Source organism: Bos javanicus, chromosome 13 (genome assembly GCF_032452875.1).
Source record: "Bos javanicus breed banteng chromosome 13, ARS-OSU_banteng_1.0, whole genome shotgun sequence".
NCBI lineage: Eukaryota > Metazoa > Chordata > Mammalia > Artiodactyla > Bovidae > Bos > Bos javanicus.
In genome coordinates this window covers 80152911-80175890 of record NC_083880.1, presented here as the reverse complement: position 1 = coordinate 80175890, position 22980 = coordinate 80152911, and the positions used below count along the sequence as shown (strand labels likewise).

The following is a 22980-nucleotide window of genomic DNA, read 5'->3' as shown; positions in this document are numbered from 1 at the left end:
CACTAAGTTCTTAAATCTGGACAGGCATATAACTGCTTGGATGGACATCTTAGGAAGGAAGGAACACTCTCCTGAGATTAAGTCAGGAAAAGCCAGGCAGCCTCCCCATCTGGTCTTCTCCTGATGTTTGTTCTGAGGGAAGCAGGCTGACAGGTTAGAGGTCTAGCTATACTGAGACCATCATCATGGAGACGCCACAGGACTGTGCCCTGGTCAACGGCCCCAGCTGCGTCCCACGGCTCCAGTCATGTGAATGTGACCCCCTGAACATCAGCCCATCAAATCTTCATACTTCATATGACTGCAACTCTGGCCAGCACTGTGCTGGGCTTAGTCACTCAGTCATGTCCAATTCTTTGTGACCCTGTGGGTTGGACTGTAGCCCTCCAGGCCCCTCTGTCCATGGGATTCTCCAGGCAAGAATACTGGGGTGGGTTGCCATGCCCTCCTCCAGGGGATCTTCCCAACCCAGGGATCAAACCATGTCTCCAGCATTGCAGGTGGGTTTTTTACCATCTGAGCTGCCAGGGAAGCCCCACTGGACTCCACCAGTGAGGGACTCCACAGGAAGAGCCCCCAGCTGAACCCTTTCCTAATTCTGACCCAGAAAATGTGAGCAAAATAAAAGTATTGGTTGAAATGACTAAATTTGGGGATGACTGGATGCTCAGCACAAAGAAACTGGAATAATGGGCCTCATCCCAAGAACATGTGAGGTCTCAGCTTTAAAATAATAACATGAAGCCATCACAAGTCAAGAAACATGTAAAATTTTGCTTGCAGATCACATTTAACACTAATTTGTTTAGTGAGAGCAGAGATTTCTTTTACTATTAATTAATAAAATAATTAGATTACAAGCTGTTTATTTCAGTTTAATGTTGCTCATTTAAACTTCTAACTTACTTTTATTTATGCTTTACAGTGGACATAAGATGTTAGTATTTCAGTGCAAATATATGATCTGTATATGAGAGGGGGAGGGGCTTAGTGGTAAAGAATCCACCTGCCAATGCAAGAGACACAGGTTCGATCCCTGGGTTGAGAAGATCCCTTGGGGAAAAATGACAACCCACTCCAGTATTCTTGCCTGGGAAATCCCATAGACAGAGGAGACTGGAGGGCTACAGTCCATGGGGTCGCAAACAGTCAGACATGACTGAATGACTAAACAGCAAAACAACTTCATTTCCTCATCAGGAAAAGACAGCTGATTACAGCGTCAACTGCATAGACTTCCGGCCACAATTAAATGAGATTATATTTTCTCTGAGGTGGGGATGGAGTCCACCACCTGAGAGGAGTCTCTGCTCTCCTGCTCATGGCCAAGTTTACTTGGGTGATGTATTTAACTGCTCTGCAACTGGTCCTCACCAAGAAGAAGTAAAATGAACAGTAGTACTCGCCGCCTATGACTCTTATAACTGACATCACAGGTGTTCTACACGGTTTCCAGCAGATAGTAAGCACTCAGCACACGGTGGCTGCTGGTCACACGGAGGTTCTTCTCTCACTAAGCTGCAAGTCCCATAAGGACAGGATTTTTGCCTGTTTTAGTTGCTGCTACAGAACAGGGCCTGACACATAATAGATGTTCAATAAATTTGTTTATTTAACGACCAGTTAAACACTTGTCATCAACAGGAAATACACTACCCCTTACGGGCTTCCCAGGTGGCGCCAGTGGTAAATAATCCACCTGCCGACGCAAGAGATGCAAGAGACGTGGGTTTGATCCCTGGGTAGGGAGGATCCCCTGGAGGAGGAAATGGCAACCCACTCCACTGTTCTTGCCTGGAGAATCCCATGGACAGCGGAGTCTGGCAGGCTGCAGTCCAAAGCGTCGCAGAGTCTGACATGACTGAGCACACACACTATCCATCCAGACTGTCTCAGTCCTTAGTCTTTTCATCTAAGCATCCCATGTTTCCCAAATTTTCTGATTGGGATTTTTAATTCAATGAAGAGTTATAAAGCACATATTTTATTTTGAATACCAATCTACACTCTAGGATATCTTCCCCTAGAAGTTTATCTTCCCACAGAGAGGGAGGGAGGGAGGGAGACTATATTTCAGGTGGTTGATAAGGTCAATGAAAGAAATAAAGCCCAGTGATGTCAGGGAGTTGGGTGGTTCTTTGTTGAGAGGGAATGGTCAGGGAAGGATCCTGAGAAAGTGGCTTTTGAGCTGATCCCCAAAAGATGGGAAGAAGTCAGCCATGGAAAGAAAGAGTTGACAGAAGCGAACTCAAGGCAGTAGTCATGAGGTGGATTATAGATTAAATTGTGGTTGTTGTTCATTTGATCAGTTGTATCCAACTCTTTTGTGACCCCAAGGACTGTAGCCCACCAGGCTCCTCTATCCATAGGATTTTCCAGGCAAGAATACTGGAGCGGGTTGCCATTTCCTTCTCCAGAGGATCTTCCTAACCCAGGGATTGAACCCACAGCTCCTGCATTGGTAGGCAGGTTTTTTATCACTTTTAACACCTTAGCAAGCAGCATTGTCTAAATGCTGAAAAAAGGGACCATCCGCTGCAGTGAGCCCAGAATCACCCTGCGGAACCAGGAGATGCTCAGAAAGCTAAGTGTGTCCCTGTGCTTCGCATCTTTCCATCTCAAACCACCATTTGCCAGTTGTTCTCCCACACGAAATTCACTACACTGTTCCGGACGTGATGTGTGTATTTTCTTATGAATCTGAATACACACATACATGTAAACATATGTATTTTGCAAATGGCCCTGAAACAATGAAGCACACTTAAGAAGCAGGTACCAGTTCCTGCTACCTACAGTCAACCTAGGTTTGGCGATTTTTTTTTCCCCCTCTTTCTGTCTCAAAGCACAGAAATACTGCATTTTGTATGTTTTTCCCCACTGTGATCATTCTGATTTTGTGACTGTGTATTAGTTGCCCTGGCAACATGGTAGACTTGGATCTGATTGGTCAGGCTGGCAGGTTCATTGTCAGAGTCATGGGCCCAGTTTTGAGTGGTAGATGTATGCGTGTTAACCAGAGCTACATAGACAAGCTTAGCCAAGAAAACCTGGTCTAGCAGAACCTCTGCGTCCCTTCTGCCGGCTAGAAAGGCCTTTCTTCCACCTGCTGTGAATATCCCTTGCACTGCTTTTGGGAGGATGTAAACTCGTCTGTATTTTTGAAATATCTGTTAGAAAATGTGCTCAGTATCAGTATTTCAGCCCACAGTGCTGAACACATTTATCTGTAATGAGAAATTCATTCTCGAGGAAGTTAAGGGAGAATGATCCAATTGCTGGACCATGGGATTAGAACCTGCTACACAGCCTTAATTACGACATGCTGTGCAATCTGGAATGAGTCACAAACTCAGCCAAATGCCTCATTTTCTGTAAATTCATTCATAAAGAGCCTTCCCTTAAGAATGAGGTCCTAAGAGCGTAGTGTGCTCAAGATTTTAAATGGGACAAAATTCCAGGACATTTTATGCCAGTAATATGGGATCATTTATTTATTCAATTTTCAAGGTGCATTGTTTTCTTATTAGAGTCTGGCTCTATTCATTTGCCAATTACCTAGAAAAAAACAAACTCCTACCTTTAGCTGAAAATCTTTATTGGCCAGTGAATAAAGAATTCCAGCACAAAGTACAGACCAATGACTAACAAAGTAACAGCTATATTTTTCTTATTTGCACAAATTTCTATATAGCCACACTTGGCTTACTTTTCACAACCTTTGCATTTTCAAAAGCATGTCACTGACGCCTAGATCTACCGTCCTCTCTACATTGGAACATATTATGTTTAACTGCACTATATAACCAGCATAGTCTTAATATAGACGTAAAAGTCATTGGCAAGCAGTCATTTTTCACCTGGGTTAAGCGTTACAGTATGTTCAGCTCCAGTAAAGCTAACATTTAGGCTGTCCAATTTCAAAGAAAGAAAAAATCTGAAGGGAAAAGAGACAAGAACCACCTTCCAAACAGTCTTCCAAAAAAGATGACTGCATAGTAATAATTTCTCTGCTAAACTTACCGGAGGGAAAACATGCCTTATGAAACTCCTATTTTTTGCCCCCATTGAGAATAAATGCCTTGTTAATTGTGCACAGAGCAAGGATAGAATCAGAGTACGAGCAGAGAACCAACCAATCCTTCAGGATTTAACCAATAAAACAATTGATATTAGCTCTCAAATATCACATGCTTTCTACAATATCACCTCATGTTCTTGGGTTTTGTTACAGAGTCTTGTTTGCAAGACCATCAGTATGTCATACAGAATAAATACGGTTAACAAATTCACTATTTTTTTTTTTTTTTACTCATAGCACAATTACGTAGCCTGAGATTTGTATGAAGGACATTAATTTAAATGTAAATCCCAGAAGTAGGAAATGGCAACCCACTCCAGTATTCTTGCCTGGAAAATTCCATGGACAGAGGAGGCTGATGGACTATAGTCCATGGGGTCACAAAAAGTCAGACATGACTGAGCAACTGAGCTCATGTGCAAATATTGAAAATATGGACTCTCCTGGGCTCAGCGGTTTAAAAAAAAAAAATCCATCTGCCAATGCAGAAGACACAGGTTCTATCCCTGAATCGGGAAGATCCTCTGGAGAAAGAACGGCAACCCACTCCAGTATTCTTGTCTGGGAAATCCCAGGGACAGAGGAGCCAGGCAGGCTACAGTCCCTGGGGTCACAGAGTCAGACACGACTTAGCAACTCAACAACAACTTAAATATATCAGAGTTTTGACAACCCTCCTTTGGTGTGTTTTCATTGTGGGTGTAAGTAACACTGGGAACCGCCAGTGGAAGTGGCCTGGGCCTCTCGGGGGTCAAGGGGACGGCCCGCTCCAGAATTTGTGCACAAGGGAAGTTCTTCAGGGAACACCCTTTTCTTGGGAAGGGGCTGGAGGCCTTTGGCAAGAAGAGCCTCCTCCGTTGAGCCCCAGCTTTGGCCTCTCCTCCCTGACCCGTCCTGTTCTCAGAAGCCACCCTCCCTGACCTCTCACTCCCTACAACTCTGGGCCACAGACAAGTGCCCAAAACATCAGCTTCAGATCTTTGGGGAAGATACAGCAGATGAAAACCGCAATGTAGGTCTGCGAGGATAACAGTGATTGAAAGGGAAAAGAATAGTAAAAGGGCAGGGCCGGGAAGGAGGGGCTGGTTAGAAACAACAACAAAAGCTCACTTGGAGCTCACAGAGATAATCTGAGCAGAGAATGGAGCCCACAGCAGAGTCCGTGCGGATCCAGGGAGAGGACGTGGTGCCGCGAAAGGAGACAAAAGGACGCGGGCGTCGGCAGAACAGGGACCACAGCGGCGCCGCACAAAGCCGCGCGGTCCTACACGCACGCCGAGGTCCACACGCGCCAGGAAACGCCGGCGAGTGGGGAACAAAGGGTGTCATAGCAACCTCGGCGCCGTCCTGCTCCCGCTGCGGTGCTCCTGGTCATCCATCAAGGAGCCGCCCGGATCCAGACCTGGCATTCTCCCGGGGAGGCTTGAGCTGCCCGTCGGAGGGGTCCAGGCCCCGGCAGTGCACTCCTGTCCCCCTTTCCTCCTTCCGTCCCTCATAAAATCTGAGCTCGCTCTGTGCCAAGCCTCCCCCTCCTCCCAACAGCTGCTTCTCTGAAAGGCAGGGAAACAATCCGGACGCAGCATCCTGACACACTCACGTCCCCAGTTATGTCTCCCCAGTTGTTTCAGGTCTGGGTAGAGCAGCCTTCCCCTGCGCTCTCGAAAACTCCCCTGTTCCTTTGAAAACAAAGACAAGATAATAACAGAAGAAGAGGGGGAAAGCATATAAACGCATTTTGCTTGATCTTGCGAAATCAAGCATGCTACTGTTCGAACTCATTTGGGATTGTGGGATATAAAGCTCATTTACCTGTGCCTAATTCAGAAGAGGAACGCTCATTTCCTTCCACCTCTATCTTCTACTTAAATTATAGGTCTCTTCTTTATTAATAGACCATCGTATCTTTTCTACTTTCTTCTGGTTTGAGTGGGGGAAACACTGTGACACTGGAAAAAAAGAGGTGAGTGTTTCGCCAGCAAGACTTGGAAGGCTGTAGAAAATAAAAGAGAACTTTTAAGAGAACCTAATGGAGATATTGACATGTGTGTCTGGAAATCTAAACTTAGCAAAGCGTAAGGAAGAACAGGCTTTCTCACTTTATTTCTGTATCTGGAAAGTTTCAGCGGCTGGTACCATATGAATATTTATTAATGCATTGTGAATCAGAACCTGTGATTATTACTCAAACTATCTTTTTACCTTACAAGCTTCAACTCGAAAGAATAAAAACACATCTGCTTTTGCTCTTCCCATATTTTATTCAATGTTTTAACAGCTTTGCTGTAAATATCTCATCCATTACGATTCAGTTGTGACTGTATCGACTTCACGTCTCCTGCTTTATTACTGTCATTGCAGTGAAACAATACACTGTTAATTCGGTTAACTAACAAGTTCATTGTTCAAGCTAGTCAGCGATCTCCTGTTTGTTGGGTCCACATGTTAAAAGAGAATTGGTTATAAATCAAAGAAGGGCTTGAGTGAGGCGTGTTCCCTTTGTTCAGACGAGTGGGTCTTTATTTGAGATCGGTTGCTTAATACGCTGTCGTGGGAAGACGAGTAAATCTGAAGATAGGGCCAAAGGCAATCATATTAGATGAAGAGGTTGCACAACCCTCAAAGAATTCAGCTCTGGGATATGCAGGCACCCTTACACCTTCTGATCCTCTGCACGAAACCTGCACCTCCTTTACAGCCTGCATCCAATGGAGACCTTGCAAACCTGTCTTCTTCTAGATTCTTTCCAGCAGAAAGAATGTGTTCCTATTTCTTTTCCCCTAGGTGTAACTTAGTTTGTTCAACAGCTAAGAAGGTGAGCTCTGCATTCCCACAAGCCTGGCTGGCGTTCCGGCCCCGCATCTCCCAGAAGAACGGACTCGGATGATTTAGTTACCGTCCCTGAAGCGCGTGCAGAATGGGCACTGCCACCATTCCTCTTCATCGGGTCGTTGTGATAATGGAAGGAGCAAATCTTTGTAAAGTTCTGGGCGTCAGGATTCAGTGCAGAAAACAGAAACCAGTCCGGTTATTCCAGGCATTAACTGAGCTAATCTGAGTGATAGGCGTACCAGTCAGGGCTTCCCAGGTGGCGCTAGTGGCAGAGAACCCGCCTGCCAGTGCAGGACACATAGAGACTTAGGTTCGATCCCTGGGTCGGGAAGATCCCCTGGAGGAGGGCATGGCGACCCACTCCAGTATTTTTGCCTGGAGAATCCCTTGGACAGAGGATTCTGGCAGGCTATCCTGGAGTCCACAGTGTTGCAAAGAGTCGGACACGACTGAAGCGACTTAGCATGTATGCGTGTACCAGTTGTCTATTACCATGATAATGTTGAAACACACACACATGCACACACACATCAGCTGAAAACAAAGAGCATTTATTTAAATCACGGGTCTGCAGATCAGAAACAGAGGTCTGGGCTTGGCTGGGCAGTACTGGGCAGTTCTCCAGTCATGCTGGTCTCACCCCATGTCTTGCTGTTGGCTGGTGCATCTGGGCCAAATGTGTGAATCTCCAGCAGGATATCCTAGGCATTTTCCAGGCAGAGGCAGAGGAGAAAATGGGATCTTTCTTGGGTACTGTTTGCTAGTAATCCCATTGATCAAAGAGAATTTCATGTTAAGCCCACAGACAGGACTGATGTAGATAGAAGGTCCCACCCAGAGTGGCTGCATCTTAAGGCAACCAATCATGCCAATATTCCAGGGTCTGAGGAGGTTCCCTGAATGCAGAACTTTCAGTGTTAAAACTGGGGCAGTCCTGGACAAACTGGGATGCACTGGTAACTGTTGGCACCTTTCTGGGAAAAGAACATGGATGCAAGGAGGGTCTTATACAGGGTCTAATAAAAGTCTTATACAAGGGACTTAGATGCTGCCTATCAAGTCACTGGAAGAACTGGAAGGAAGACTATTAATTTGCAGGTCATGGTAATGTTTTTGCTGCTGTGACCATTTCTGCTGTTGTCTCAACCCAGGTGATAATCAGACACGGGGACCTGGCATCTGACGGACATGCAGTCACACCGTGAGCCCTTGCTTGTTAACCGTCACGGTTGCAGGGGGCAGCTCTGTCTCACTCCCACCTTCCAGATCTTGCCCAGGACAACTGGTGAAGAGAGTCTAACTCTACCTGGAACTCTGACCGCCTAGGGACCCTGGGAATCATTCTACCGAGCTTCCCCACCTCCCAGAAGAGGAGGAAGAAATGGGTGCCGAGGCTCCACATATCCATCACAAAGGCCTCCACGAGCACGCGGCTCATGGGGAACACTGTCAGCTGCGGGGGTGGCATCACTTATACTGATTCACTGAGACGACCCACCCCTAACCCCCAGGCTGGTAACCCTCTCTCTAGGTTAGCTAACACTAGAAGCAAACTCCTAAGGTAACTGATTCCTAGAATGCTACTCTCAAAAGGGTAGAATCATTTTAAAGAAGACAGCTTTTGTAGCATTTCAACTCCCAGGGACAATTGGGGAATTTTAAGACATAAGCCTTTTTCCACTTTGTTTTGTTTTAGGTATTATTGGGTTTCCTTTTTTTCTCCCAATTCCACTTCTGAAAATTATCTGGGTATCCTCAACCTCTGAAAGGTTTTCTTCAAATTCTGGATGAAGATTGACATCGGTACTCATCACTTCAGCCCAGCTGACCTCTTTGTAATCACATAGTTACAAAGTCAATAAGAAAAGATGATGAATTCTGAGGGCATCTGAAGTGAGCATCACAGATCCTGGCCTGTATCTGACCTATTCTTTAAAAAAAAAAAAAAAAAAAAACACCTTATTTTAAGAAGGTCATTTGTGTCTACTGATTTTAAAACACAAATGAGCTGAATTTATTAGGAAAAATTCGGTTTCATTAGAGACAATTTTTCTAAGATACAGTTCCTTAAGGAAAACGTACCTTAGTTGTGATTCTAAACCTGTCTCCTGAGAAATCTTGGATGCTTGCTGAGCATTTTGAATTCTTTGCCACCCTTAACTTTCTGGCTGCATGTTAGAAATCATTTTAAATGAATTGAATGAAATTCACAAGTGTTACATGCCAGCAAATGAAGTCACAGGAAATATGACTCAAATCCACTTTTTTTCATTTTGTTTTTTTCTAATAATAAATAGAAATGAACAAATGTGGCTTTAATGACATCTTGGAGTGAGAGCTTTTATTGATATAGTATCAGTTGGAAGCATGTAATGCTTTGGTGAAATAAATTCCACTCTGCATATTTATAACCAGATTGAAAAAGGTGTGTTTGTTATTTTGTGTGACACACCCTAATGATAGTAAAGTTTTTATATATGAAGATTTACATGGTCCATCATAAAAACGAACGATACTTGAGCTTACAAAATCTTTATTTGATTGAAGATGTTTTTGTACTTACTTAGTTTCCAATTACTTTTTTAACCTGAACTCACAAACTTACAAATACCTATTCCTCATTCCTGTAAAGCCATGAACAGATACTCCAAACCGTGTCAGTTGAAAGAAAACATGCGGCATCTGTTAAGAGTGACAAGTTCTTCTTCAGACAGCTGAGGTTCTGGTCATTAGCTAATTACAGTTTATGTCAGGCCAACTTCTTTGGGTTGCAAAAAAAAAAGAAACTGGCTTGAGAAAAAAGGGAAGCCACTGGTATATAAGTATAGAGGGCTGGTTTCAGACACAGTGGGATGAATGTACTCAAACGATGTCAGCAGAATCTGGTATCCCTTCATCTCTCAGCACTGCTTTCTGACTTGTGTTAACTTTCTTTTAAAACAGGATCTGTCCACAGGAGTCACAAGATGAAAATAGCTCCAACCCTTCTCTCCCCCACTCTCTCCCTCCCACCTCCTGCCAGTTGAAGAAAATCAAGAATGTTCCTCAATTCAGTTCAATTCAGTCACTCAACCATGTCCAACTCTTTGCAACCCCATGAACCGCAGCACGCCACGCCTCCCTGTCCATCACCAACTCCCGGAGTTTACCCAAACTCATGTCCATTGAGTCGGTGATGCCATCCAACAATCTCATCCTCTGTCATCCCCTTCTCCTCCCACCCGCCCTCAATCTTTCCCAGCATCAGCGTCTTTTCAAAAGAGGCAGCTCTTCGCATCAGGTGGCCAAAGTACTGGAGTTTCAGCTTCAATATCAGTCCTTCCCATGAACACCCAGGACTGATCTCCTTTAGGATGGACTGGTTGGATCTCCTTGCAGTCCAAGGGACTCTCAAGAGTCTTCTCCAACACCACAGTTCAAAATCTTCAATTCTACGGCACTCAGGGCAGTGAAAATGTTCTGTAATGATGCTACAATGGTGGAGTCACATCATCATACATTTATCAAAACCCATAGAATGAACCTCACCTTGAGTGAACTCTGATGCAAATTATGGGCTTTGTGTGATGATAACGTGTGTAAGCTCATGGACTGTCACAACGGTGATCGACAGTGGGGCAGGTTTTGGGTTTGCGGGGGCAGAGTGTTTATGAGAACTTTTTCTACCTTCATTAAATTTTGCTATGAACCTTAAACAGCCCTAAAAATACAAAGTCTATTTAAAAAAATGGAAAGAAAATTCTTTAAGAATCACAGCTACGCAAAACAAGTAAGAATAAAGTTATACGATTCAGTGTCAATCAGAAAAAACACATTGATAGACCAACAAGTACCTTTGAGGGGTGGGGTTATGTATTTGTTTTTTTCTCTTGTCTATTTCCCAAATCTTTTTGAATGAGCAAATGGTACAGAGTCCTCACTTTGCACAGAAATGTAGGACTATAAAAATGACTCTGCAAGCTGAAACTATGCCAACTGATACTAATGATCAGTGGTAAAAATTCCAGTCATACCATGACCTTTAAAAATATTGATCAAAACATTAAAACTGTCTTACCATCGGTTCTAAATGCACAGGGAAATGAAAAAATAGTACAACCAAAATTTATTTAGTACACTGTATTTTCATCATTAGAAACACTGAGAATTTCAGTATTTATTTCTTTGTGAAAGCTTACCAGGTAGTTCGAATATTGCTGTTCTCTTCATGTGAAACTCGTGATACAAAGAGAATGTCTTTTCCATGCCTTGGTGAATGTTCACACTAAATTCTAAGTTTGAATTAGCTTCCGATATTTTGTAATGAGTACTTTCAGCGTCGTGAGCTGCCTCTGAGAGTTCCTAAAGGTGACTGTTTGCAGTATCACATCCTCTGACACACCTTTATCCTTTTTGTCATGACCATTCTCCTCATTTATTGATAAGTTTGTATCCACTATGTTCCTCCAGCTGCACATCTAGAGTTTCAAATAGCAGCAACATCAACATTCCCATGGTCAGCTAGTTCTCTAATAATTCCATTTATATTCATTGAGAATTTCAGCATCACTTTTTCTTCCTTTGCTGCACTTTTATCCTTGTTGACCAATTCCTTTTTTGGCTGCTCATGTCACGGGAGCGCATCACTGGGAGACAAGGAGGCAATACAACCACACGCTTTGCTGTCTGTGTGTGGACTCAACACAGACGCATGGGGACAAGTCGCAGACAGACGGGGAAGGGACCTGATGGGTGTTGGGGAGCGGTGCACATTTGCAACTCGTGTTGCAGTCTGTGGGCTGCAGAGCTAGTGGTGAAGTTTGTATTGTATGCAACTACTCAATATGGAGAAGGAAATGGCAACCCACTCCAGTGTTCTTGCCTGGAGAATCCCAGGGATGGGGAAGTCTGGTGGGCTGCCGTCTACGGGGTCGCACAGAGTTGGACACGACTGAAGCGACTTAGCAGCAGCAGCAGCACTCAGTTAATATACCATTAGACTCAAAGTTGTATTATGTTTTGGAGTGGGAGGAGACTGGTGTTATTTAACAAAAACTTAGTAACTGAAATTCAGTTCAATTCAGTTCACTCAGTCGTGTCCGACTCTCTGCAACCCCATCAACTGCAGCACGCCAGGCCTCCCTGTCCATCACCAACTCCCGGAGTTCATTCAGACTCATGTCCATCGAGTCAGTGATGCCATCCAGCCACCTCATCCTCTGTCGTCCCCTGCTCCTCCTGCCCCCAATTCCTCCCAGCATCAGAGTCTTTTCCGATGAGTCAACTCTTCGCAAGAGTGGCCAAAGTACTGGAGCCTCAGCTTTAGCTAGTGCACAGCAGAACTATGCAAAGCAAGGACTGCTGGTACCTGAATATTTGGAAAACTAACTTTATTATAAGATAAAATGATTCTGTGCTCCCTTTTTTGGTCACAGGCCGGCTGAAGGACTAAAGATAGGCTACTGAAAAAGACACACTGCTGGCTTGGTTCCGCTGATTTATGACCCTGGAGACCTCATAGGACATGTTGTAATGCTATGCTGTTCAGACTCCCTGTGAACAGGTGCATCTGGAGACATATATATTTATGGAAAATGATAAATAATCTCTCTCCCCTACCTTATGTCTAAGTAGGTCATGTTGGCGATATTCTGAGTACTTACTACATTTCACCCAGCGTATCTCCAAGAGCACAGGAAATGCAGCAATAGATGCACAGGGCTGGAGGCAGTGAACATCTCCCACTTCAGAACCCTGGAGTATGACGGTTCTCTGAGCATTAGACTGGGAAACTAGACCATCAGGCACTGGAGCAGGGAAATGCAAAGTCGTCTTAGAAATATAATTTTTAAAGCAATTTGATGTCCTTAATAGATGCAAAATGGATAAAATTCAACAATTCTTCATGGTTTTGTAAATACAAGGAACTTGGCAAAATAGCAGGATGAAAGAAGTTCTTTAACAAAGTAAACACCAATAGCCATCGTCGTTCTTAATGTTGAAAATCTACAAGAACTGTTATCACAACTAGCATGCAACCAAAGTGCACCCACGCTGCTGTGAACACTGCTCTAAAGGTCCCTGCGGACGCACTCAGGAAAGGCGGGTCAACAGGAGGAGAAAGGATTAGGGAAATGTTACCATCTGCATTTGAAGCCACCAAGATCATCAATAAATAAAATCAAGATTCAACAAAGGACTGCAACTAAGAAAAAAGCATATCAATATTTCTAGGTTATCAGATGGACATTTAAAATCTCCTTGACACTAGTGGTCATGTATGAATGTGAGAGTTGGACTGTGAAGAAGGCTGAGTGCTGAAGAATTGATGCTTTTGAACTGTGGTATTGGAGAAGACTCTTGAGAGTCCCTTGGACTGCAAGGAGATCCAACCAGTCCATTCTGAAGGAGATCAGCCCTGGGATTTCTTTGGAGGGAATGATGCTAAAGCTGAAACTCCAGTACTTTGGCCATCTCATGCAAAGAGTTGACTCATTGGAAAAGACTCTGATGCTGGGAGGGATTGGGGGCAGGAGGAGAAGGGGACGACAGAGGATGAGATGGCTGGATGGCATCACTGACTCGATGGACGTGATTCTGGGTGAACTCCGGGAGTTGGTGATGGACAGGGAGGCCTGGCGTGCTTCGATTCATGGGGTTGCAAAGAGTCGGACACAACTGAGCAACTAAACTGAACTGATCTGACACTAGTAGGGCTTCCCTGGTGGCTCAGCAGGTAAAGAATCCGAATGCAGTGCGGGAGACCTGGGTTTGATCCTTGGGTTGGGAAGATCCCCTGGAGAAGGGAAAGGCTACTCACTCCAGTAATCTGGCCTGGAGAATTCCATGAACTGTATAAATCCATGGGGTTGCAAAGAGTCAGACACGACTGAGTGACTTTCACTTTCACACCACAAATAATCAATTAGAAAATTTAAGGATGTGTCAATGTGATGCCCAAGTTAGCAAAGCTGGAGATGACCACATTGAAGGTATTAAAACAGATAAACAACTGTGTGGATACATGATTAGCCATGGTCATGGACAATGAGAATCACAGAGGACAATGTAGGTGAATGCTAGGCAAATTCCATCTTATGACACATATCTAACATAGCTTCAAATAGGCCACTGCTGTGAAACCAATTTGTACGAGAAGCCATTACATTCCCTAATCATATAACTAAATTACCTGAGGTCACACCTTACCTAAAGATCTCAATGCCCTTTGCTAACCCGTCTTTGGAAGTCCAAAGCTGCTCGACATTTTAAGTTTAACCAATACCAGTCCATTGGCTGAGTCAGAGTTTTTGAGTCCATTATCAAAGAATCATACCTTTCCAGGAAGGCAACCTTATGCAGAGTCCAAACTTTCTTCCTTCCCACAAAGTCAAGAACAAGATGTTCACAGATTTCCCATGAATTGCTTGCCACAAATTTCTTTGAGAGAATTTGACCATTTGAGCCATATTCCCTTACCCCAGAAAAACTGCACACTCATGAATGAATATATTATACATATTCAGTTCACTTCACTCGTTCAGTTGTGTCTGACATTTTGTGACCCCATGAACCGCAGCACGCCAGGCCTCCCTGTCCATCACAAACTCCTGGAGTCTACCCAAGCCAATGTCCATCGAGTCGGTGATGCCATCCAACAATCTCATCCTCTGCCGTCTTCTTCTCCCACTCTCAATCTTTCCCAGTATCACGGTCTTTTCAAATGAGTCAATTTTTCATATCAGGTGGCCAAAGTACTGGAGTTTCAGCTTCAGCATCAGTCCTTACAATGAACACCTAGGACTGATTTCCTTTAGGATGGACTGGTTGGATCTCCTTGCAGTCCAAGGGACTCTCAAGAGTCTTCTCCAACACCACAGTTCAAAAGCATCAATTCTTCAGTGCTCAGCCTTCTTCACAGTCCAACTCTCACGTCCATACATGACCACAGGAAAAACCATAGCCTTGACTAGATGAACCTTTGTTGGCAAAGTAATGTCTCTACTTTTGATTATGCTATCTAGGTTGGTCATAATTTTCCTTCCAAGGAGTAAGCGTCTTTTAATTTCATGGCTGCAGTCACCATCTGCAGTGATTTTGGAGCCCCCAAAAATAAAGTCAGCCATTGTTTCCACTGTTTCCCCATCTATTTCCTATGAAGTGATGGGACCAGATGCCATGATCTTTGTTTTCTGAATGTTGAGCTTTAAGCCAACTTTTTCACTCTTCACTTTCACTTTCATCAAGAGGCTCTTTAGTTCTTCTTCACTTACTGCCATAAGGGTGGTGTTATCTGCATATCTGAGGTTATTGATATTTCTCCCGGCAATCTTGATTCCAGCTTGTGCTTCCTCCAGCCCAGCATTTCTCATGATGTACTCGGCATAGAAGTTATATAAGCAGGGTGACAGTATACAGCCTTGATGTACTTCTTTTCCTATTTGGAACCAGTCTGCTGTTCCATGTCCAGTTCGAACTGTTGCTTCCTGACCTGCATATAGGTTTCTCAAGAGGCAGGTCAAGTGGTCTCGTATTCCCATCTCTTTCAGAATTTTCCACAGTTTATTGTGATCCACACAGTCAAAGGCTTTGGCGTAGTCAATAAAGCAGAAATAGATGTTTTTCTGGAACTCTCTTGTTCTTTCGATGATCCAGCGGATGTTGGCAATTTGATCTCTGGTTCCTCTGCCTTTTCTAAAACCAGCTTGAACATCTGGAAGTTCATGGTTCATGTATTGCTGAAGCCCGACTTGGAGAATTTTAAGCATTACTTTACTAGCGTGTGAGATGAGTGTAATTGTGCAGTAGTTAGAGCATTCTTTGGCATTGCCTTTCTTTGGGATTGGAATGAAAACTGACCTTTTCCAGTCCTGTGGCCACTGCTGAGTTTTCCAAATTTGCTGGCATATTGAGTGCAGCACTTTCACAGCATCATCTTTCAGGATTTGGAATAGCTCAACTGGGATTCCATCACCTCCATTAGCTTTGTTCATAGTGATGCTTCCTAAGGCCCACTTGACTTCACATTCCAGGATGTCTGGCTCTAGGTCAGTGATCACACCATCATGATTATCTGGGTCATGAAGATCTTTTTTGTACAGTTCTTCTGTGTATTCTTACCACCTCTTAATATCTTTTGCTTCTGTTAGGTCCATACCATTTCTGTCCTTTATTGAGCCCATCTTTGCATGAAATGTTCTCTTGGTATCTCTAATTTTCTTGAAGAGATCTCTAGTCTTTCCCATTCTATTGTCTTCCTCTATTTCTTTGCATTGATCGCTGAGGAAGGCTTTCTTATCTCTTCTTGCTATTCTTTGGAACTCTGCATTCAAATGGGTTCAGTTCAGTGACTCAGTCATGTCCGACTCTTCCCGACCCCATGAATCACAGCACGCCAGGCCTCCCTGTCCATCACCAACTCCCAGAGTTCACTCAGACTCACGTCCATCGAGTCAGTGATGCCATCCAGCCATCTCATCCTCTGTCGTCCCCTTCTCCTCTTGCCCCCAACCCCTCCCAGCATCAGGTTGGTTGGATCTCCTTGCAGTCCAAGGGACTCTCAAGAGTCTTCTCCAACACCACAGTTCAAAAACATCAATTCTTCCACGCTCAGCCTTCTTCACAGTCCAACTCTCACATCCATACATGACCACAGGAAAAACCATAGCCTTGACTAGACGGACCTTTGTTGGCAAAGTAATGTCTCTGCTTTTGAGTATGCTATCTAGGTTGGTCATAACTTTCCTTCCAAGGAGTAAGCGTCTTTTAATTTCATGGCTGCAGATGGGTATACCTTTCCTTTTCTCCTTTGCTTTTCACTTCCCTTCTTTTCACAGCTATTTGTAAGGCCTCCTCAGACAGCCATTTTGGTTTTTGGCATTTCTTTTTATTTTGTATGGTCTTGATTCCTGTCTCCTGTACAATGTCACATACCTCCATCCATAGTTCATTAGGCACTCTGTCTATCAGATCTAGTCCCTTAAATCTATTTCTCACTTCCACTGTATAGTCATAAGGATTTTGATTTAGGTCATACCTGAATGGTATAGTGGTTTTCTCCACTTTCTTAAATTTCAGTCTGAATTTGGCAATAAAGAGTTCATGATCCGAGCCACAGTCAGCTCCTGGTTGTTTTTGCTGACTGTATAGAGCTTCTCCATCTTTAGCTGCAAAGAATATAATTAATCTGATTTCAGTGTTGACCATCTGATGATGTCCATATGCATAGTCTTCTCCTGTGTTGTTGGAAAAGGGTCTTTGCTATGACCAGTGTAGTCTCTTGGCAGAACTCTATTAGCCTTTGCCTTGCTTCATTCTGTATTCCAAGGCCAAATTTGCCTGTTACTCCAGGTGTTTCTTGACTGGAGAATTCCAGTCCCCTATAATGAAAAGCACATCTTTTTTGAGTGTTAGTTCTAGAAGGTCTTACAGGTCTTCATAGAACTGTTCAACTTCAGCTTCTTCAGTGTTACTGTTCAGGGCATAGACTTGGATTACCGTGATATTGAATGGTTTGCCTTGGAAATGAACAGAGATCATTCTGTCATTTTTGAGATTGCATCCAAGTACTGCATTTTGGACTCTTTTGTTGACTATTGGCCAAAAAGTTCATTTGGGCTTTTTCATAAGATCTTACTTCCCAGAGAATGGCATTGAAACATGTAAAATATCATGTATGAAACGAGATGCCAGTCCAGGTTCGATGCACGATACTGGATGCTTGGGGCTAGTGCACTGGGACGACCCAGAGGGATGGTATGGGGAGGGAGGAGGGAGGAGGGTTCAGGATGGGGAACACATGTATACCTGTGGCAGATTCATTTTGATATTTGGCAAAACTAATACAATTATGTAAAGTTTAAAAATAAAATTAAATTAAAAAAAAAAGATCTTACTTCCCAGAGGTTCACAGACACCCTGAATCCTTTCCAAGAGACCCTAGATTAACTGTCCTCACTCTGCCTTAATCACACACACTCTGTGTGTGATGCATCAATGCTCATCACAGTGGTTCAGAATAAAGGTGCTCTTCCCATCAACCACCTGGGTTTGTACCTCAGCTTGATCCTTAGGCAGCTGTGTGAGCTTGATTATGTTGCTTAGCGTCTCTGGGCCCTGATGTCACCATTTGTAATGCGAATCATAATAGTTCTTACCTAATTAGGTAATTATGACAATCAAATGAGACAAGGCAGGAAAGCTGTTGGCACAATACCTGCCACATGATAAATGACCCAGAAATGTTAGTTATTATTTGATTATGAGCTATCTTATGACTGCCTCGCCTTTTATTTTGTTTCAGCTCTTGATGATAAATACATTTTATAATCTATACCAGGGTTTTTTAACCTCAGCACTATCGATGTTTGGAGCTAGACAAGTCTTTGCTGTGGGGGCTATCCCACACATTGAAGGATGTTTAACAATGTCCAAGAACTCCACCCACTAGATGTGAGAACCCCCCCCCACACACAGTTATGATGACCCCAAATGTGTCCAAACATGTACACACTTCCCTTGATGGACAGAATCACCCCGACTGAGCATCACTGCTCCGTGTTGATTAGATGGATACATCAAGGTTTTTGTTTTTGTTTTTATGGCAGAAGCAACAACAATCATACTATTTTTTTAATTTTATTTTATTTGTAAACTTAACAATATTGTATTAGTTTTGCCAAATATTGAAATGAATCCGCAACAGGTATACCCGTGTTCCCCATCCTGAACCCTCCTCCCTCCTCCCTCCCCATACCCTCCCTCTGGGTCGTCCCAGTGGACTGGTGCAATCATACTATTTAAAATGTCACCATTGCTGATGAAAATACAATGAGGCCAAGAAGTCTATACTCAAAATGGAGAAGGGCTCGGAGTGAGGAAAAGGCAGCGATTGTGTGAATGAGGACAGGGGAATCACAAGGCTCGATACATATATTTGGGCAAAGGTGATTAATGAGAAACTTAGGGGTTGGGCTGCAGTCCATAGGGTGGCTAAGAGTCAGACACAACTGAGAGACTTCACTTTCACTTTTCACTTTCATGCATTGGAGAAGGAAATGGCAACCCACTCCAGTGTTCTTGCCTGGAGAATCCCAGGGACGGGGAGACTGGTGGGCTGCCGTCTATGGGGTCGCAAAGAGTCAGACACAACTGAAGCGACTTAGCAGCAGCAGCAGGGGTTGTGAAAGATACAGAGGAAAATTCATTTTGGCAGTGGAATGAATAAATTGGAGACTCTTCAGAGGGAAAAGTAGCTTAGTCTGGAGAATACACAACCTGTGTAACACTGGAAGGAGTCAACAGAGACTGAACATGAAAAAGCAGAGAAAGGAAATGAGGAAAATGGTTCTGCGGATTCCACGAGAGGCCAATATTCCTGATTCAAGATAGGACAGGACATTTGATATGAAATCAAAGAGTAGAGCCCAGAGTAAAGAAATACTCAGAGCAGGAGCAAGGTTGGTGTTGGGCTTAGACCTCAAGAACCAGCCTTTTAAGAGACTAAGAAGATATGTTCATGACTGAGACAAATAAAATTAATATCTTGTGCACATGAAGGCTACATATACACAAGATATTAATAGCTCATTTGTGTCCAACTTTTTGCAACTCTATGGACTGTAGCCCACCAGGCTCCTCCATCCATGGGATTTTCCAGGCAAGAGTACTAGAGGGGTTGCCATTCCCTTCTCCAGGGGATCTTCCTGACCCAGGGATCAAACTCGAGTCTCCTGCATTGCAAGCGGATTCTTTACTATCTGAGCCACTAGGGAAACCCTATGTGGTCTTCATACTGTCATAAAGTCATCTTACATTCTGAGAAAATAAGTTTACGGGGGCTCAAAGTCTCTCTCTCAGAGAAGAGAGAGAAGTTACACATAAGCCCTAATCAAAAGGTACGTAGTCTGTGAATGAGCTCCGTCCCTCGGGTGGTGGCAGTGGAAACTCAGCCGTCCTTTCAGTGCTGGTGATATGAATGTCCTGAGCTCTTCTGAGCTCTTCCCATATGTCAGGTTACATGTTTCACTTATGCCACTTTATCCCAACAACAACCTTTCAAGATGGCAGCAGTTATGATCCCAGTCTACAGACGAGGAAGCCCAGGTTTGGAAAGGTGCGCTGCTCCAAGGCTGCACAGCACATACACAAGGACTTCCCGCCCAGTGGCCTGTCTCTAACACTGGTTCCTGGGGCTCCTGAAGTGTTCTCTGAAGCACACCGAGGGAAAGCTGAGATGTGAGTTCACCTTCACCAAGTGTGCTCAAAACTAAGGGCTTAGCTGACTCAGAATGCTTGAATAATGTGGCTCTGCTCTGTCAAGGATTTATTTTAATAAATAAATTACATTAATATTGCACATTGCAATTGAGCAGTTCCCTTAACATGTTAGCTGTGTCTCTGAAGAGAAGAATCCAACTGAAGGGAAAAGTGCAGTATGGTTAGCCACATCATCCACACGCCCAACAATGATGGAAACCAACCTGTGGAATGTCCATTGACTGTGCGCTGTCCTCCGTGCCAGGCGTTCCCATGTAAACTATTTTACTTACACTGACATTAATTTTTTCCCCCATGTTGGCACTGTTACCTGCTTCGTTCAGACAGCAAACCAAAGTGACCCCTGCCGTAAAGAGAGGGAGCTAAGACCGGTCTCCACTGCCTCCACAGTCTCCAGTTTTCTCTGTTAGATCAAACCAAACCTGTTAAAATTAAGAATCCTATGCCCTGACATCGTTTCCATGTTTCCAGGTTTTTTGCCAGGTGTGACCAATTAGTACAGTTGGCTAGAACACGGTGCTAATGAGGCCAAGGTCAGGGGTTCAATTCCCTCCTGGGCTGGAACTCGATGCTTCCCTCCCAGAGTCACGGGCTGAGGCCTGCGCCGCAGCTGGCCCTCCCTGGAGTGTCATTCTGGTCGTAAACGCAGCTGGAAAAACTCTTGCTGAATCATGGTACCGCCATCCCCACCACTGGACGAACTCAGAATACAGACTGCAATGGCAGCGTGACGAGAGACATAAGTGAAAACCAACATTGTGATTAGTTGAATAAACTGACAATTTTTGCCTACATTCTGTAAGTTTTAACAGCACACTTTACGGATCAATGGAGCTGCAATTTTATTTTTTAAAACTCATGTATATTAAGAGAGATGCTAAAATCTCAAGATGTTGAATGGCAAGTGCAGTAAAACCTCAATTACTTAAACTCATAAGGAAATGAGTTATTTTGTATATGTAAATTATGTTCAGATAATAAAAGTGCCTCCTTAGTACCAAGAGATTTTTATATTAGAAATTCTGATGGAAATCCTTGTAAATGGAACTCACATTTTACTGCCTTCCTAAATAGGGAGATGGGATGTAACTGATCCAACATATCTCCTATTTACAAAAAAAAAAAAACAATTTCAACAAACGATATTTTTAATTGAAAATAAAAGGGGTGGGAAGGCAGATCAACCAGGAAAGTCAGTATTAATACCAGCAAGGCAGAATTTAAGCTTAAAAGTTACAAGAAAGATAAAAAGGAATATAAAAATATAAAATTCATTTTCCAAAGAAAATGCAATAATTACAAGCCTACATGTACCAGATAATATAACAGCTTCGCTGACTCCCAGCTTTTCTAACCTTCTTGCTCTTCCTTAAATAATACAAAGTAATTTCTAATTCAGAGCTTAGGTGGCTACAGTTCCATGTGCCTAGAACTTCCTTTGGGTGTTGCATTCCACCCTATTCAGTTCTCTTTCCAAATATCACCCACCTAAGGATGGCTACGGAGAAGGCAATGGCAACCCACTCCAATGTTCTTGCCTGGAGAATCCCAGGGACGGGGGAGCCTAGTGGGCTGCCATCTATGGGGTCCATAGAGTCAGACACGACTGAAGCGACTTAGCAGCAGCAGCAGCAAGGATGGCTAAGCACGCTATCTGATTTGTCACCTAAGATTCCAAGTTGTTTGATGTGTGTGTGTGTGTGTGTGGTCTCATTGCTGTGGGAAAAACATAGAATCCTGAATCTATCTATCCTAAATTGCATTAGGTTCCTAAGATGTGTCTACTAACATCACAATCCTCTAAGCAACTGCAATCTTTATTACCAGCCAGGACTTTAGACCTAAAACCTCATAGGAGGAAAAAGCCCACAGGCTCTCCCTTGGCCCCTTTTCTCAACAGTAATCCTAAATATGCCTCAGTTCAGTTCAGTCGCTCAGTCATGTCTGACTCTTTGCGACCCCATGAATTGCAGCACGCCAGGCCTCCCTGTCCATCACCAACTCCCACAGTTCACTCAAACACATCCATCGAGTCAGTGATGCCATCCAGCCACCTCATCCTCTGTCGTCCCCTTTTCCTCCTGCCCCCAATCCCTCCCAGCATCAGAGTCTTTTCCAATGAGTCAACTCTTCACATGAGGTGGCCAAAGTACTGGAGTTTCAGCTTCAGCATCAGTCCTTCCAAAGAACACCAGGGCTGATCTCCTTTAGAATGGACTGGTTGGATCTCTTTGCAGTCCAAGGGACTCTAAAGAGTCTTCTCCAACACCACAGTTTAAAAGCATCAATTCTTTGTCGTTCAGCTTTCTTCACAGTCCAACTCTCACATCCATACGTGACCACAGGAAAAACCATAGCCTTGACTAGACGGACCTTTGTTGGCAAAGTAATGTCTCTGCTTTTGAATATGCTATCTAGGTTGGTCATAACTTTCCTTCCAAGGAGTAAGCATCTTTTAATTTCATGGCTGTAGTCACCATCTGCAGTGATTTTGGAGCCCAGAAAAATAAAGTCAGCCATTATTTCCACTGTTTCCCCATCTATTTCCCATGAAGTGATGGGACTGGATGCCATGATCTTCATTTTCTGAATGTTGAGCTTTAAGCCAACTTTTTCACTCTCCACTTTCACTTTCATCAAGAGGCTCTTTAGTTCCTCTTCACTTTTTGCCATAAGGGTGGTGTCATCTGCATATCTGAGGTTATTGATATTTCTCCCGGCAATCTTGATTCCAGCTTGTGCTTCTTCCAGCCCAGGGTTTCTCATGATGTCCTCTGCATAGAAGTTAAATAAGCAGGGTGACAATATACAGC

General features: G+C 43.7%; 2 long non-coding RNA genes across 2 annotated transcripts in view; both read right to left on the bottom strand.

The window, feature by feature from the left end:
* LOC133259912 (uncharacterized) overlaps window positions 1-22980 on the bottom strand; it is a 349591-nt gene that overhangs the window by 257962 nt on the left and 68649 nt on the right. The window lies entirely within an intron of this gene.
* LOC133259911 (uncharacterized) lies at window positions 3441-18033 on the bottom strand. Its single transcript, XR_009740580.1, has 3 exons — window positions 17785-18033; window positions 12553-12696; window positions 3441-6027 (listed from the first exon to the last, which is right to left on the bottom strand). It is a non-coding gene; the product is annotated as an uncharacterized LOC133259911 (long non-coding RNA).